We start from the raw sequence: 16,807 nt of genomic DNA, 5'->3' as shown, positions 1-16,807 counted from the left end.
GCAAAAATTGACTAAAATGGAGAGAAGCAAAATCTGAAGTGTTGTACTTAATCAGACTTCAAATAAGAAGCTGACAGTACATGTAGTAAACAGCTATTGTCAATCACTATTCAGAAATAAATAAAGCCATTTTATCAGTGTAGCAGGGTTAGTGTGCTCCCACTCCCTGCTGTCACTTTAAGGAGGAGCAGTCAGTACTGCATGAAGTTTTATTGAAAGGCAGCTGGGTTGTAATTGCAAAAATTTGAGACAGACAGTGGAAAACAGTTTCAGACTAACACACACCTGATAATCTTTAAATCCTTTTGAGCAGCAGAAAGGATCCAGTGAACTGTAGGGTTTAACTACAGCCACTTTCTTTGATAAAAGCTCAACTTCAACATTAAAATCTCATACCAGCAGTCTGGGGACCTGTGAATACCGCAGGAAGGATCAGAAAAGGCAGAATCAGACTGGTGCGATGCTGCATCACGGGAACTCATCACTAACCTATCCTTATTGCAAGTGAAGGAACAAGTTTGAGCCTCAAATTCTCACCACCCATTACTGTTTGAAGGACCAGGTGGTAGAAGATAGCCGAAGGACCAGATTTTCTTTACAAGTTAGTTCATAGAATTTATATTTTAATGTTTAAAATCTTTTATGACTACAAGAATAGAAGAAGCAAGGAACTGTGACTTTGAGAAGTCCTGGCATGTTGGATGGAATTGGCTGTTGCATTATGCTGAACTCATACTGACCAGTGCACTGCCATATTTCAGAACACACAGGTTTCTCTAGGATTCCTTGGATCTGGCTGGACCGAGCAGAGCTTCCTACCTGATGAAACTTGTAAACTTCCTGATTTTTGCATTATTTTAAACAGATTTTTGTCTCAGTAAATCAGCATAAGCAACATTTCTTGTACCCCCAAGGTTCATGTTCTATTGCAAAACAGAAAATATGGTTTGAGACTTCTCATTAGCAAGCCTTTGGTAGGAGCCAGTACAAATGATTATATGAGATCAGTCAAACCTACTAGCTAGATGATACCCAGACAGCACAGAAAGGTCATTGTCTCATGCATAAAGTACAGGGAATGCTTTTGTGATCAGATGATCCTAAAATTACTATGAAATAATGGCGGATGGAAAGAAAGTAGCAACTGCTTTGGAAAAAGTGATATATCTATGTACAACCGCATGGCTTTCTGAGCACTGTGAACTATTCATCTATTGCTTACCCCTGGCCAAAGAGGCAAGGATAAAACTATGGAATGACCTTACTTATGGCCTTAGATGATCTGTGGACATTGCAAAAGAGTAAGAGTGCATGTCTGGAAGTGACATATATAAGGATTTTTGGGTGCTACCATTCATCCTCAGAAAAGTGGCAGCATTCAAGTGTCATTTGATGCAGCCTCTCCTGAGACATCTCTTGCAAAATGATTTTTTTTCATGGAATCACTTCAGAAAATTTTATAGAACTGAAATGTCTCATCTGCCAATCACTGCTGCCTCTGTCACAGTCTGTGATTTTTATGGAGGATCCTCATGGTATTCCGCTGTAGCAGGAAACAGAACTGACAACTTCTGTTTCCTTCAGTCTCTAACAGCTTGTAAACGCAGGCCATTGCTCTGCACTCTGCACCAATGAGGCTCTCACAACGAGAGTACACAGATCCCTTCTTCTGGTGGAGTTATCTCATGACTCCATCGATGTCACAGAGGTTGCAAAAGAGACATCTGGATGAATATTCATTTATGTTTCATTAGGAAAGGAAAAGTGCTCCTGTGCAAGGGCTGGCTGCAAACCAGGCCTTGAGGCCTTTAGTCTCTGGAAGAGTTGGGACTGCCCATCTTCAGATACTAGAGAAACATTAACTTGCTTCCTGAAGCATCTGCTGAAAGGGAGTTAGCGGTTTGCAGGGGAGATGAGAGGACAAGAACAATGCCAGCTGTTTTTTGGAGAGAGCAGAGCCATGTCAGCAATTTTAGGCACCTGAGGAATCCTGCACATCTGTTGTGACTTCTTGTATGTGGTGTAAGAAGTGCCCATGCTCCAGTGCTTTCTGTAACAGCATCTCACCTTGCTTCCATCTACTCATAACAAACACTTTAAGTGCAGTGCCGACTGACAGATAGAGAGAGAAAAAGTGATGCAGTGACGAATTTTGTATTACAGTGGATAAGCTGATGGATTTTTATCCTCTTGAAATGTTTAAATGTATCTCAAAGATGAGTGGCAGATTTCTTCACTTGCATGAAATATTATTCTGGAGATGGAAGCAATAATTTTCTAAACTTCCATATTCTAAGTTACATATTTAGCTGAAAAAGCCATGCTGATTTCAAAAACTCCATACAGGTTCAATTCTGCATATTTCACTATTATACACTTTTTTGGAACCAGAATATATATTATAAGCAAAATAAGTTAATATGAAAGCAAGTGCATTATCTGCTTAGAATAGAGATTCAACTGAGCATTGATACAGCTTACCTTGTTTTGAGGATCTTGTTTTCGAGGATTTCTGTTTATCCCTCTCATTTTGGCAGTGTAGGATCAACTGCAGAGACGAACAATAAGAACGTCTCACAAAACAATACATGTATGATGCTGAGAAACATCAGGACACCCATCTGGTCACTCAGTGAATGGAACAAAAACAGCAAAAAAAGCTTGATCTTTCAGGGAAAAAAAAAGAGTCTGTTTGGAAACGGATGTATTCAGCAAAATATATCAACTGAACAGGAGAAAGCTCTGCATTACGGAAGAAAAACCGTCTGCTGAGTGTTTGCAGGACACTGCCATTCAGAAAGCTGGACTTTGGAAATGTGTATGCAATGCTCACAATACTTGCTAGGAGATAGAATAGAACACATGAGGACTGAATGCTCTCATCATTCTCTAGGACAGATTTCTCTCTGACTTTGGGATCAGGCAGTGCCTGGGAAAAAAGCATAGGAAGCCCTTCGGAATGCAATGAGGTTTGTTCCTTTCTTCTGTCAAAGAAAGATTACTTCACCCTAGTTGTTTCTAAGTACCGTTAAGGTTTATTTGTTGTCAAAGATTTTCCTTTGTTCTGCATCATAAACAACACAATACAAAGATCTCTTGTGTCGTTTTGGGAACCTATTCCCTTCTCAATGGAAAGCAGTTGTGGGAGCCCAGTTTCTGCAGACTTCCTAAGTGGTTTTAAACAGACCCAAACATTACGCTTGTGGGTACAATTTGCCTCCTACTTCTTATAAAGGGGGAAGGTGTTATTATTGCAGACAACTTAAAAACATAACAAAATGTGTTCTCTGATTTAATTTGAGAACGGAAAGCAAACGGTATTGTAAAGCTTAATGTTTATAGGAAAGAATGCTTTTCCTTTTCAGCTTTTTCTAAAGTCTCAAATTTGTAAGAGGAAGTTCAAAGAGGATATAAACATTAGTTCCTACTTGGTTATTTTCCATATGTGAGGTCAGTAGATTTCAGCGGATTAGTCTGGGTTCCTGAACATCTGAAAAGTTTTGAAATTACCTTCCTGAGGTTTTGAAGTAGGGTATTGTAGTTTGCAAGGAAAAAGATTGGGCTTCATGCACTGCTTTTTCACTAAGAATATGAGAGTAGAGCAGTTTGAAATAGGAGATGCATGAAATCAAAATCACATACAGCATCTTCTAAAGCACATCCATTGTAGTAATGATTTAAAACTCATCAGGCTTTTTAATAACCAGGATACCTTTCAGCAGCCTTGACACATTGCCTCCTTCTACACTGCTATTTATTATCAGAGATCTTTGGGAAGAGGCTGATTTCCTTTTTCAAATCAATTTTCACTGCAGTTAAGTAAAAGGAGCATTTTAGTGAAGATTGGTTTGTAAAAAAACAAAACAAAACAAAACAGAAAAAAATACATCTAAAACCAACTAGATTGAAATACTTTTTGTTTCAAACACTTCTATACATTGGCATGTAAGTTTTCACTTCTACACAGTACTTCCTGTGAAAAGCAGTAGTAATTAATGTTGTGAGGTTGCAAAGCAATTTTCTCAAAAAGACTTGGTTTGGTTTACTAGAATTGAAAACATTCATCATACGGTGTCAAATATGCTTTTCACTGAAGTGCGCTGAAGTTCAAGTGAAAGGTCCTGACATAATGTTTGTGTGAGTTTATCTCCAAATTCTAAAGATTTGGAATTGAAACACAGAAGTACAGACAAAAGTGTGGTTATGGCAGCAGCTCCTACTGTTCCTGGAGGTTTTCAAGAAAAGGTAGATGTGACACAGGTGGATATAGCTTAGTGGGCATGATGGGAATGGGTTGAATGTTGGGCTATATTATCTCAGAGGTCTTTTACAATTTAAATGATTCTATGATTCTATGAAATGCGCTTCAGATGCATGAATATAAAGTAGAAGTTCTCGGTGAAAACTTTAGGCTAGTGTGCTAAATAAATCATGACAAAATAATTATCCTGAGTGGTTTTGGAGATGCTAAGGCTGTCAAAAGTTTTAGGGATATGTTCTGTAAACCAGGCTCTTCCCACTGTAGAAAATGAGCACAAATATTTTTTGACTGTCCAAAGAAAAGGTGAGATCTGAAATGTGCAAGTTGGATTCAAAATAGCTTTGAGTCCTGAGCAGTGCTTGGGTCTCTTCCAGAAAAAATAGGTTCTGAGTAGCCTCAGCTATAAGTAGTTGTAAATGAACATTATATTTATTACTTTACTTTAAAGCCTGTAAATCCTAGTCTCTTCCTTTTGAATTTTTCACCTGCATGTTATTCTGTTTCTTCTGATTAATATTTGAAATACCTGACACACAGTATACTGGTGTAGAGCACCATATACTTTGTAAAAAAAAAAAAAAAAGAAAGAAAAAAAAGAAAAAAAGTCTTTGTTAATACGCAAGAAAAGAAAAGGAAATTTAAAAATTCTTGTTAGCCTTCCATTTTGATCCAGGAACACTCCTAGGATATACCCAATTTGAAATGAGTGAGAATTTTTCTGGATCAGGGTTTAATTTTGACATCAGGAATGGTCTTAACCTCTGGCAAGTCAATTTTCTATGAGCCCTGTGCAAGATTTCTGCCAGCACAAAAGTTCTGGATGATGTTATTACCTTCAGAGAACATCTCAATTGAATCTACAGGTAAGCTATTGCTAGGGGCAGGATTTGTCATTTAAATGTTAGTAGTACAGAGGTTTATACCTGTATATGAGCAGTTCCATGAAATATATACTTGAACATCATAATTGCAAGAAATTTTACAAATAATTAGCCTCAAGTTTTATTCCTCTTGTACAAGTGATTGCATTATTGCTGTTATGTGTGTACATGCACATTGTTTAAATATGAACTCTAGATAATAAATTGTGATTTGTTAACCACACTGTACAATCCAAAAGTGCCACTTAAAAGCAGCTCAGCACCACAAAGTTGTGCTCACTTCTCACCACAGTGGGATGCGGGGGCAAGTGGAAGCAAAATAGAACTTGTGGGCTGAGGAAAAGAAAACGAAAAACAACTATTAACTAAAACAGAATGAGCGTTGGAAGCATTTTGATTTGAATAGTAGAAACTGCTCTCCTCGGCCTTCAGACAGCAATTCACAGTACCTACAGTAAGTCCTTGTTTTGTGAAATTTTGTGAAGTTCTTACTCTTCCTTATCGAGGAACCTTCTTGTTTCCAGGAAAATGATGATGATCATTTTCCCCTGTCCTCCTTTTGTTTGCAGCAAACTGGCAAAGAAGTGTTAGATGACAGAACCAAGAGTGCAGAGCAAACTGAAGCATGGAGCAATGGAGTAGTGCTGCTTCCAGCAGCTGCAATGGACTTTGGATCAGGCCATGATATCAACTCAGATAAAACCTCCAGAAGAGCTCATGGTTTTGTCTTTGCTCAGGCAACATTTGAATTGGCTACAGTCACTGAGGGATTAAGCAGTTGGTTTTCCAATACATGTATTAGGAAACTTTACTTTGAGGTTAATGCAGAACATCTAAACCAAATAAATCACTTTCCAGGTCAGTGTAAAAGATATAAATGTAATTCTCTTTGTATTTCCCAGATTCACGTATGCAAATGTCACAGCCTTGGCTTAGACAGCAGTCTGCCACCCTGAGTACAAAGATGCTTTTTGAAGTGCTCCCCACTTTCCATTCTCTTCCCAGAAGACAACTGGGCTGTTGCATCTTTGTCATCATTGGAAGAGGTGGCACTGGGCTGCCAGATTTCGTAGACTGGTTTTATTGATTCAATTTAATCAGTCCAACAACTGTCTCCCAGCCCCACTCCCCTTACGAGCATCAGTGCTCCCATCACGTTAGAATTCAAAGAAAGACTAAGATATCTTTTTTTCTAAATAAGCTTTTGGTTCCAGGGGATGGTTGTGTACATAGGAGTCTGTCCAACTCAAAACAAGATTTCACCTTGCATAGGATTGGCTCATCAATATAAACTCAGGTGTCATTGAGGGAGAATAAAAGGAACCCTTGTGAGAAAAACACATTTCCCAGGGTAAAAGACTTTTTAAAAACTGTTTGTTATTTTTCGCCGTATCTTCCTCATTGACTCTACAAAGAAAGGCAAATTCAGCAATAATGGTCTCTCTGTTCTTAATAGCATATTGAAAAGAATAAAGTTACTGGACTAAGTTATTTAGATGAAAGCATTCCTGGATAGAGTAAGTAGAAAAGACCTATACTTATTGCTGTGCACTTAGCTACATGCTACTCTAAAATGGTGCTTTGTTGACCTTGAAACAGGGCATGCAATATCCTTGATGTACAACCATTAAAAGAAGATCTGACACTTCTCTTTTCATAGGGTTCTGCTGAACTCCAACAGCAGGTCATAGTCTGAGTTTTGAACCTTTTTCTTGAGGATAGATGAATGTATTCTAAAAGCAATATATCAGTCCATCTTCTCCTCTACTGGTAATAAATATTACATAACTTTGTTTCTAAATGAAGGACTGGATGGAAGATACCTAGGATTATGTCTGCATTAAATCTGGAGATTTCTTCTTCATTATGGAAGCGTTAAATGTTTGTGCACAACCAAGACAGAATTACCCCAAGAGAAATCTTTTTTTTCCACACTCAAGTTGAAATTAAGACACTGTAATGTAGAGCTGAACTGTGATTATCAGTTACGTTGAGAGCAAAGACTCCTTATAAATCTACTTTTCCCATAGCTTTTGAAATTAAAGTATTTTGCAAGATACTCAAATCCAGATAGATTATTATTTAGGGAAATCAGGCACTTTTAATAGACTTCTATTTTTTTCCTTGTCTGCATTTTCAAAGTGCAACAAAGTATTTCCTTCCTGTGCTTAACTCATATTGCTATTATTTTTAGGTATGATACAAATTTTAAACCTGATTACAACTTTAGTTGCAAACAATTCTAATTACTTCATATAATTTTTACAGACTCTTTATAACCACTCTGTTATGATCATCTAAATCATATTTACATGATCTACCCACTCCATGTGCAGACTACTTTCATCTAAAAAATCTTAAATTCTTCCCACTGGAAATTAAATATTATCGTTGATGTTATTCCTTTATAAGGTTTGTTTTTTTTAAATGTTTAACTACTGCATATGGTAATAATATAAACCATCAATCACTTATCACAAATATCCATGGAAAATCTGATTCTGCCCAAACAGTGTTTTGTCAGCAACTTTGGTAAATGTTAAATTTTGTTTTCTTAACTGTAGCCAGGAAAATTAATGTCCACTTTAGAAACTCATTTGGAAGATCTGTAAACTCTTTTATTTTTTTACAAATTTCAGACATCATAATCAGTTAGTGATTAAACACTGCTGTTCTAATCAAATACACATTTACTATGTCAATCAGTCTATAAAAACACAGTAAATTTATTTTAATTAAAATACTAGCTTGACATCTCCAAGTACCTGAAGCAAGAATGTGGTGTTATGCTGTGATCTGCCAATACAGATTTTAATTATTAACTTTGCATCTTCACTGTGTCAGGAGATAACATGCAAATAAACTAAGAGCATATGCTGTACATGTTCATACTGTTTAACATACATGTAAAGTTAATAATTTTACAGCTTTTCATGAAACTGGGAAGTCTTCCCCTTTTATGATACCCTTAAGTACAAAAGGAGATTCCCAGAGTCAGTGGAATGCTTTCAGGTATAAAATTTTTTGGTGGCTTGCCTAAGGGCAAATATAAGGACTAGCTCCAGTCTGATAAACACTGTAGCGTCAGTTTGATTGCTCGTCCTTTTACCAACTTTTAAGCAAATGCAATTGACTGTGCTTATTTTCTTTCTTAAGAATGCTGAACACTTCATCAAGAAGCTTGAAGATCTTTTTATTCATTTTTCTCTGACGTCAGGGAAGGTCTTTAAGGCAACAATAGCTTCCAGAGCCCATAGCACAGCTCCTTGGCTGCTGACATCTTCTCATGGCAATGATGCTTTCCTTTAGATTAGAGCAGCTGAGGAGCTGCTGCCTTATTTTCTCTGTCAAAAATAATTCGGAAAGAAACTAATTGTTATAGCTGGAACTATCTGGTGGGAAACCGCATGTCAGAGCAGAGCAAGAGTTGTTTGCTCCAGCTTAAAAAGTAAAGCACATATACTGTGCTTCAAAATGACTGCTTGGTGAGGACATGAATACTCTGCAACCAAGTTTGCTGGAGAAATGACTCTTTCTTGGATCAGAGCTGCTCCTTCTGCTGCAGACAGTCATTGCCTTCCATTCTATCTGCTGGTGGCAACTCTGCAATGTTGCATTCGGAACAGGTTAGTTTAGCAAAAGACTTGCAGTTTAGATTACTTCAGTCTAACCTTCTGTGATAGAGTGGCTGCACCAGTGGACAAGGGGAAGGCAATTGATGTCATACATTGGGACTTCTGCAAGGCCTTTAACATTGTCCTCCATCACACCCTTATCTCTAGACTGGAGAAATATGTATTTGAAGGGTGGACTATTTGGTGGATAAGGAGCTGGTTGCAAGATTACAGTCAGAGTGTTCTGGTCAATGGCTCTATGTCCAGGTGGAGGCCAGTAGCAAACTATGTCCCCCAGGGGTTTGTCTGGGGTTTGGTACTCTTTAATATCTTTATCAATGACATAGATGATGGAATTGAGTTCATCTTCAACAAGTTTGCTGATGACCCCAAGCTGAGTAGTATGAGGTTGATACAGCAGCAGGAAGGGATGTCATCCAGAGAGACCTTTATATACTTGAAAGGTGGGTCCTTGTGAACCTAATGAGGTTTGAAAAAGCCAAGTGCAAGGTTTTGCCCTTGAGTTGAGGTAATCAAAAATATATAGACAATTGGAAGAAGAACTCCTTGAGAGCAGCCCTGCAGAGAAGGACTTAGGGGTCCTGATTAATAAAAAACTTAACATGAGCCAGCAGTGAGCATTTGCTGCCAGAAAGGCCAATGGTATCTTGGTTTCCATCAGAAGGGGGGTGGCCAGCTAGATGAGGGAGGTGACTGCCCCTTCTATTCTGCCCTTGTGAGGCTCCATCTGGAGTACTGTGTCCAGGTCTGGGACCCCCAACACAGGAAAGATGTAGAGCTCTTGGAGAGGGCCCAGAGAAGGGCCACAAGGATGATCAAAGAGCTGAAGTACCTCTCCTACGAAGGCAGGCTGAAGGAACTGATCTTGTTCATCCTGGAAAAAGGCTGAGGGAGATCTCATTACAGCCTTCTAATATTTAAAAGGAGTTTATAAATACGAGGGAAGTCAACTTTTTACATGGGTAGATAGTGAGAGGACAAGAGGGAATGGTTTTAAACTAAAGGAAGGGAAATTTAGATTAGGTGATGGGGGGCAGTGGTGAGGTGCTGGAACAGGTTGCCCAGAGAGGTTGTGGATGCATGGAGATGTTTAATGTCAAGTTAGATGGGGCTCTGGGCAATCTGATCAGTGCTTGATCTACAGCTGACAACTCTGCCTGTGGCAGGGAGCTTGGAACTTGATGATTCTTGAGGTCCCTTCCAACCAAGGCCATTCTATGGTTCTTGCTTTTCTGTCTCTGTAATCTCCGTAGCTGAACAGGGCTATCAGTTCTTTCAGGGAAAATTCCCATTGTGACAATGGTGTTTTATCAGCATCCTTCTTCTCAGTAATCTCTGAAAAGATCTGGCTTGAATTCCTGTTTTTGTACAACCAAAATTGACAGTTCATAGTGAATAGCTGGCAACTCCTCTGTAGACTTGTCGAGGAATAGAAAACTAATGAAAGCTTAATAATGAAAGGTATTGAAATCTTACAGTCTGGGGAATTAGATTGCTATTTTTAAAATAGCTTCAGAATTTTTCAGAAATTTCAGAATTATTAATTGATGTTAATAGAATTAATGGACTGATTTGTTGCCTTCATCCTTGGAGAATCTGCAACCCACAAAGCTGTTCAAGAGCTGTCACAGTCCTTCTTACAGGTGACAAATTATTTCAAATGTGGTCTTGATTAGCCTTGCTTGTATTAATTTGAACATCTTTTTTGTAAAGCATTTTGGAAAGCCCTCTGAAATGCCACATTAGTATTAGATGATCATGTGCTTTTATGTTGCCAGTGATGTTTATTTTGCTGTGTAGGGACAGGATGACATAGTGAATGTCACAGGCTTAATTAGCTTTGTGCAGCCACTGTGCTGGCCACTGCCTCAGAATGCATAAAACTTTAAAGGGAAATGAAGAAAAGGTTTCATTTTGGTAAATACCTGTTTTAAGTAACAAAAATAATCACTCGAATGCTCTTTGAAGTCCATGGAAGTATTCTCTGGGTTTAAACAAATAAACATGCTTAATTAACTCTTTGAAACATTCATTTTACTAAATCAGTTCCTTTAGTAACTGCATCAGGAGTATAAGGTACAGTGAAGGTGCTCTTTAAATGGATCATGCAGCACCACTGTATGTGAGAAAGACATGGGAAACAGCTAGGCTGAAAATGCAGCCAAAGACAAAACATTCCTGCAGTGATGTGTGGTAAGTGCTAGCTGAAGGTATCCAGCACCTCCTAGGATCAGGCCTTGTGCAATTAAATTGCTGTACAAACTCTTGGTAATAGATCTTTAAATAATAAAGTGAAAGGGGAGATAGGAAAGTTGGGTGGGAACAAAGCTAACCCAATGTGTTAAAACATTATTGTTTGAGTTCCCAGCATTTCACGGCTGCGTTGTGTGGTGACTGCATTCAGCAGTGTTGATCTGGCTGGTTGTTCGGTGGGAATGCCAATCTGAGCAACAACAGCATGATACGTACTGCTCAGGTCAAATACATCTCTGATTTCTGAACACTTCATTTCTTAGGTAGTGTTTATTTTCTTCCCCGAAATACACTAATATTTGGTTTTATTCAAACCTGTGGCAGTCCTGCATTGCTTATTCCAACAGTTCTTGTCAAATTTGACCCACAAGTTATCCCTTCATGTAAATAGCTCATTTAGATCTAATCCCTAAATCCTCTGCTTAAGGCTGACTAAGTGAACTGGGCTGAAGGAAAATAATATTTCATCATGGAGAGTGGAGCTCAGAATAAATGTTCTTTGACCTTGAAGCAGCATTTGCCATGCTGGGTAGCCCATGTTTGGAGGATGCACACACAGCTCATCTCCAGTTTCATCTTTTTCTGGGTTCCACAAAGAAAACGAGTGTAGTCCTGAACCACTGTGTCAGTATGCAGAGCACACGGGGGTGGCGGATCATGTCTTGCACTGACATCATTCGTCCTCTTCAACCAAGGAGCAGAACTTTAGATGTGAAAAAAGCTGCCAGTTAACTTTTTGTAATGCTTTTCTAACATTTTCTAATAACTGGATTCAGGAGATGGCAGAGAAAGTGAACATTCATTTCATTTCTGTAGGTTGTTTGTCTCTTCCCTGTCTCTAATAGATCTGCGCTTTATCTGTTAGCATAGTTGGACTAGATGACCTTTAAAGATCCTTTTAGGGACCTATAGTCCTATCACATGGATATCCATGGACAAAACACTCCAACGAGGAATTTAGCAAGAATGTAGAAAACAAGGGATTTGCTTGGAACAATCCATAGGGAATTATTTGTCTCCAGTTTTGGAAATACAATTTTTGTGGAGGAGGTGGATGGCAGATAGTGCAATTTACGACCTTTCAGTAAGAAATAAATTTCTTTTCTCCAGAAGTGATAGTACAACCACTCCCACAGGTAAGAACTTCTTTTATAATCAATAGGTGCAAAAATAAGAAACAAATTACAACTAATTTTATTTATTTTTCCTCCTTGTTATAGTTTTAATCTTCATCATGCTGTAAGTAATAAATTCTAGTGATACCAGACCAAAACAGTAATGTGTATATATTTTTTACTGTGGTGATGCTTGGAGTTCTCAGACAAAATGTAAGGTTTCTGGATCTAGACACAAAGAATATATACAATAGAAAGATGATTTATCTGTCTAAATAACTGTCTCTTTATCAATTTCAGAGCAATAGAATTACATCAGATGGCAATCATATTTTTTGTTAGTTCTACTTATGTCTGCATGTTGAATGATGTGAGAAATTTCCAGGTTGTGACTTGCTGAACCACTACAAATACAGTTAAACTGAACAAATTCACATTTGGGGTATTCCTTGTATTGAAAGATTCCAGTAACAATATTGTCTCCTAGTTTACTGTGATTATATCACCTGAATCTTGCATCTCTTATTTAAATCTATTTTTTCCAATTATTTTTATATACTCTTATGCCTTCTAACTCTCCTTTTGCAAATATAATTAATCTATTCTAAATAATCACAATGGTTTTAATGTTTTAAACATCAAGAATGAAGTAAATATAAATGCTTAATAACTAGATTCTTCATATAGCTGTAGCAGTTATCTACAGCATGTGCCAATGAATCTGATAAGAACAGTATTTTGGAAGGTTCACAACTGAACACTTCTGGGGAGACATAGACCTTTGAACACCATATGTTGATTACTGACTTGATGAGCTGCACTTTTGTTGACTTGGGCTAGCAATGCACAGCTATGCTCAGCCATATCAAATTCAGTCACGACTGAGAGATTTTTAGATAATTAAACTTAGAAGGAAAAAAAACGATGCTCTTAATGTGTTTGAAAAAAGTCCGGATTATGAAAGCCAGAAATGTAGAGGCCTGAGGAATATCTGAAAGATTGAATATAGTAGTCACTGCATAATCAATCACTCAACATAAAGATTTTGGAGAAATAGCATGAGAATATATGGCACAAATGTGAATCAAAATGTCTGCTTTTGAAAACTGTGGTCAGATTATTAATACAACAGAGAAATTTTACTCTGTGATTCTCTTCCACTGCTGGCAGTGAAAAGTATTAGGAAAAATTAGACATAAAACAAGTATTGTGGTTGCTTTTTCTGCTCAGACCAGGAAGGAAGACTCAAGTCTTCATCTACTTTACTTTACTTTGTCATAAGTCTACTGACTTCAGATGAATTCTGGCATCACAAAAGGACTAGAAGTAGCCCTGACAGTTTACTTTTTTCTCTTCAAGTCACTCAGCTTCTAAATTTTATACATTCCATAAGGAAACCAATTTCATCTGATCCCCAGTATCATTTCTTTTCTCTTAAGATCACAGCAGTCTTCTAATTTTATTTGATAAAATGATATGCATGTAAGTGCTGAAGCAGTATATTTGAAGTCATATAAGTCTTTGCATAAAGCGGAAGCTTCATTCTAGCAATCATACGCTTTACACCTGAAATCTATGCTTGGACATGGTGTTTGAAAGTGCTGGGATTTGGCTCCAGTTTAAGCAGATGGAAAGCCCAATCTCTGACATTTACTGTTTCATGCTTTTGAACATTCAGAGAGTTCAGTCAGATGGCAAATTTTTTGATGGCAAAGTAGGAAAGGAGGAAGAGAGGAAGGGAAGAAGACCTTTCTCTACATTTGCTAAAGGAGCAAAGCCTTATTTCAATGCAAAGGAAAGGTATGCTACAGCAAAAACGTGCAAACGTCACGTTTGCTGGGTGGGTGCGCAAAGCAAATAGTGGTGCTTTGATGTGAGAATGTGCTGGGCAGCGAATTCTCACTGCATGCTCAGCCCATCTTGCAACCTCAAATATTCTTTTGGTTTTCATTCCTTCCTCAGACTTTCTAATTTCTGTCATGGGATGCCTCTGCTTTCCTTGAAGTGAAACAGCCCCCCTGTCACGTTGCCTGCATTCAGGAAGAAAGCCTTGTGCTGTGCAGAATGGTCACATGCAGCTTAGAGTCTGTGGGATGGAGATCTGGCTTACCTTGTTTATTCCTTTTATTTTTTTAAAAAAGGATTTTCAATTGTGGCTGAAAAGCTGCCTGATGGAAAGCGATCTTGGTGTTCTGCTGGACAGTCAGCTGAATATGAGCCAGCAGTGTGCCCAGGTGGCCAAGAAGGCCAATGGCATCCTGGCTTGTATCAGGAACGGTGTGGTGAGCAGGACTAGGGAAGTCATCCTGCCCCTGTACTCAGCACTGGTGAAGCCTCACCTTGAGTACTGTGTTCAGTTTTGGGCACCTCAGTACAGAAAGGACATTGAGGTGCTGGAGCAGGTCCAAAGAAGGGCAATAAGGCCTGTAAAGAGCTTGGAGAATATGCCCTGTGAGGAGGCTGGGGCTGTTTAATCTGGGGAAAAGGAAACTGAGGGGGGACCTTATTGCTCTCTTCCAATATCTGCTAACAGATATTGTACAGAGTGGGGTTGGTGACAGGACGAAGGGAAATGGCCTCAAGTTGCACCGGGGGAAGTTTAGGTTGGATATCAGGAAAAACTTCTTTATGGAACGGGTTGTTAAGCACTGGAATAGGCTCCCCAGGGAGGTGGTTGAGTCCCCATCCCTGGATCCCATCAGTTGCTGCTGATGAGGCTGGGTGCAACAAGGTCTGATCAAAATCTGTGGAAAGTTACTTGTTTACGTCTAAAATATGCACTGTGGGTTTGTGTTTTGTGAGTTCAGGTGCTGATTTGTCTCTCTAGTATTAGAACACAGAGGATGAATCACCCAGAGGTGCAGCTTTCATGCACTGACTCGTAAAAGCCAGCAACAAGCTGAGTTGGAGGGCCAGCCACAGGCAGCCCAAATGGAGGTGAGGTAAGTCTCATTGATAATGACAAAACCAGAATCTCTATCCTGATTTTGAAACCAATTATGGACCTGATCTGGCAATTCAAAACAAAAATTAAAAATCAACATCCACCTTAGGACAACGAAAAACGGAATGGAATCTTGTTGCCCTTGAAATCTAGAAGCATTTTTTGCACCTCTCCAATGCACGGGGAGTTGAACACATCCTTGTCTCTTTAAGAAACCTGCAAGTGATGATAGAGATAGAAAAGGAAGTGTTTCAAACTGAAAACTGTGGCTGCCTTTTTGATACATGATTTAAGTAGATTTTGCCAAGCACAGTGCTGCTGGGCTAGAGTGATTCAGATGCTCAAACAAGATTATTTAGAGCTAGCCTGAGTGATACTACACTGGAGAACAGATAGCCCTGAACATGCAGCTGGAAAGGTGGAGAGGAGTTGCACTATGTTTTATGGCCTGTATCTCTGGTACTTTTGGAATGCTGGCCTTACGCATGAAAGGGAAAAGCCACAGGTGACACTTCTGAATCCCGAAGACTAAGGATCAATTAGCTAACTTGCAGTTTTTCCTCAGAGAGAAATATATTTTCCATTTTTATAACTGTGGGCTTAGAATTTGTTTTAAAGTTAACTTGTACAAATGCATCTTTTAATATGGGTTCTTTTCCATTATGACAGTTGTAGGGAGGTGCGGGGTTATAAGACATGACAAATGCCTACTATTCGCAAATTCCAGAAAAAGCAAAAGACACTATTTTACTATTTAATAGACTTGGCACATAGCTGGGTACAAATATCAGGAATGTGCTCAAATACATATGCCCAGCATTTCCAGAAAATAAATTGGTTTTCTCGAATGAAATGTGCATTTCAGCCACACAGAAACAAGGAATGCCGTTTTATTTGGAGCAGAGGGAGTTATAGGGCAAGTGAGAAAACAATGTCCAAGAGGTTTATTAGTTAGCCTGACTGTTAAAAAACAATTTCCTGAAAAATGCTATTTGAAAATTTATGCAATTTGACTAACCCAGTAGTAACCCTGTTGACTAACTCCTTATTTGTATTTTATCCAGAGTGTGTTTAACTGAAGAAGAAAAATCTTCATGGCAGATGTGCTCAATAAAGTTAAAGAAAAGACCCTTCAAAAGAAATATCTCACCAAAGTGTTTCCAACACGGGCTTTACATGTTATCCTTACTGTGCTGTTCCTGGAAAAAATCTGTACTCCTCTTGCTTTATTCACATAGTGAATGCATTTCTTCAGGAAAAACAGTAGAAGTGTTTAATGAAATGTTTTCTATTTCCTAATGGACAGTTTTATTTTTAACTTACAGTTTATTTATTTATTTTGTGAAATATCATCAGTTTGAAACAGTAGGCAAGACCTTTTCCCCAGAAATGAGAGGAATCTGTAGAAACATTTGTACCAAAAAAAAATCGTAGCAAATTTTACTAAGACAGTATTACCATAGTTAAGGGAAGGACAGCAAAAACTGTAGTACTTTATTTGTGGCCTCTATTCATTGAAACAGATAACAAGCGAATAAAAGAGATGTATCTCATTGAACATCAACTGTCTGGAGTTGTGTCCCTGATCCTAACAGGCTTATTTGGTTTCTAGGGTCCTTTTATGGTCCCTTGCCTGATCTCAGACTTTTAAGACAGTTCCTAGTTAAGTAAAAATACAATATTCTTAGGCATCCAGACACAATGACTGTTTTCAAAAT

The sequence above is a fragment of the Centrocercus urophasianus genome, unplaced genomic scaffold, assembly GCF_019232065.1.
Source record: "Centrocercus urophasianus isolate 14NV4802_14NV808 unplaced genomic scaffold, USGS_Curo_1.0 seq_25, whole genome shotgun sequence".
NCBI classification, from domain to species: Eukaryota; Metazoa; Chordata; class Aves; order Galliformes; family Phasianidae; genus Centrocercus; species Centrocercus urophasianus.
This window is presented reverse-complemented; position numbering follows the sequence as displayed.